Genomic DNA, 2,093 nt, shown 5'->3' with positions numbered 1-2,093 from the left:
ACACACACACACACAGGTTTGTTTTTGTGAATTGTGGGGACTCTCCATAGGCGTAATGGTTTTTATACTGTACAAACTGTATGTGCTATTGCCCTACACCAACCCTACCCCTAATACCCCACATAATGGATTTAGACTCAAAAAACTCACTCTGTATGATTCATAAGCGTTTTGAAAAATGGGGACGTGGGGTAATGTCCTCACAAGTCACCTTCTCCTTGTCATACCTGTAATACCCATGTCATTATACACATCTGTGTCCTCATATGTCACAAAAACGCGCGCGCACACACAGACACAGCCGTTAACGGAGAGCTGCCGGTTAGGTTCGGATCTATAAATAAACGCGCGGCCCTCGACGCGCATCTGCTGTTACCGAGCGCTTCCCGCGGATCACCGATCACCGAGCGCTGTCAATCACGCGGAGGAACCGTTAGCGTTACCTTGTGAAGACACATAGGACATGATCCTCCGGCTCTGGCCGCGATCAGCTCGCTCCGTGGTCCATCACCGCTCCTCCAGCGCGACGCGACGCGAGCTGCTGTATTGATCCGAGCGCCGATCTCAGTGATGTGACCGGACGCGCGCACGCAGGCAGGCACGCAGGCGCGAGCTGGAGCAGAATGTACCGGTACCGGAGTAACGAGCGAGTAACTCACACTGCTGCTGCTCAGCTCGACCAGCGTTCTCACACGGGGAGATATGCAAATCAGGCACGACCCTATTTAATATGCACTCATTTGCAATATATATATGTACAGTGCATGCATAATTATTAGGCACGTTGATATTCTGATCATATTTTTTTCCCAAGCACATTTGATCAATTCCAAACCTCATCAATCGTAATAACTACTAATGATTTTGTATTTAATCATTTATACGTGATATATAATGGTCTATGAACACTGTAAAAAATAAATCTGTAAAATAAGAGAAAAGGTACTGGCAGCTCGTTACACACGACATTATCCTTTAATTTCACAACATTTCTGTTAACTCTAAAACAATGCAATGAAGTGTAAAATTCTAAATACTGGTAAAACACCGGTAAAAAATAAATATGGAAAAATTGCTTAATATTGTTGGCTATTGCTACAAATATACCCCAGCGACTCAAGACTGCTTTTGTGCTGCAGGCTCACATATAAAAATTGAAGTCAATTAAAATGCTTCTTCTAATCTCTATGAACAAAACTTTGTGAGAAGTGTGTGTGATTACAGCAGAAATGAATTGGAGGTCATCAAATCTAGTTTTTGGTGCCGAAGGAGCTCAGACTCACGAGGTCTGAAAGAGCATCACTCTGTGCTTTAGTTTCACTGAAATCACAACGAATAGCGCTGCTAATTAAAGCAGCACAAACATCCCAGAATCCAGCACATCGTGCCCATGATGTTTGTGCTCAGGATAAGTTTGGATTTTGGTGATTTTACATTCAAAGTCATATCGAGAGCAGAGCAAAATGATATCAAGTGATTATCACTTAAAACAATATTCACACGAAAACAGCCAAACTGAAGAAACACACCGGTCATATTTCTGAGAAAACGGTCTGGTTTGTGTTCGATATTCATGCAAAACCCAGAGACGCCACAGAAGTGAACATCCAAAACATAAACGCAACATCTGTAGTGAATTTCACAAAGAATCACAAAGAAACACTGACTTAGAGTGAAGTTTTGAATTAGAAAAACTCTAGCATGTGAAGTCCAATTATTAATTATGAATGAACGATGCTTTTTTGTTGTTGTTTTTGAACACGTTTATCAGTCTGATCAAATCTCAGCTCATTCGTCACACTGGAAGCTCGGCTCCACTGCATTGCATTATGGGATACCGTGCTCACGTTTGCCAATGCAGTACTTCCTCAGACGGTTTCCTGCTTACAGAAAATATGCATTCAGCATCATTCTTCAGCAATACTGTTTATTATTCATATTATTTAATTATCCTACATAAATGTTATGTTGACATGTTTGCATCCTTTGTCATGTTCTTGTTTACACCACAGGATAAAAAAATAAAAAATAAGATAATTGCGACTTTTTTATATTTGCAATTTTTATTTTTAAAATCTTTTTTTTATATATAT

Source organism: Sinocyclocheilus anshuiensis, unplaced genomic scaffold (genome assembly GCF_001515605.1).
Source record: "Sinocyclocheilus anshuiensis isolate Anshui unplaced genomic scaffold, SAMN03320099.WGS_v1.1 scaffold424, whole genome shotgun sequence".
NCBI lineage: Eukaryota > Metazoa > Chordata > Actinopteri > Cypriniformes > Cyprinidae > Sinocyclocheilus > Sinocyclocheilus anshuiensis.
Note: the sequence above shows the minus strand (reverse complement) of the source record.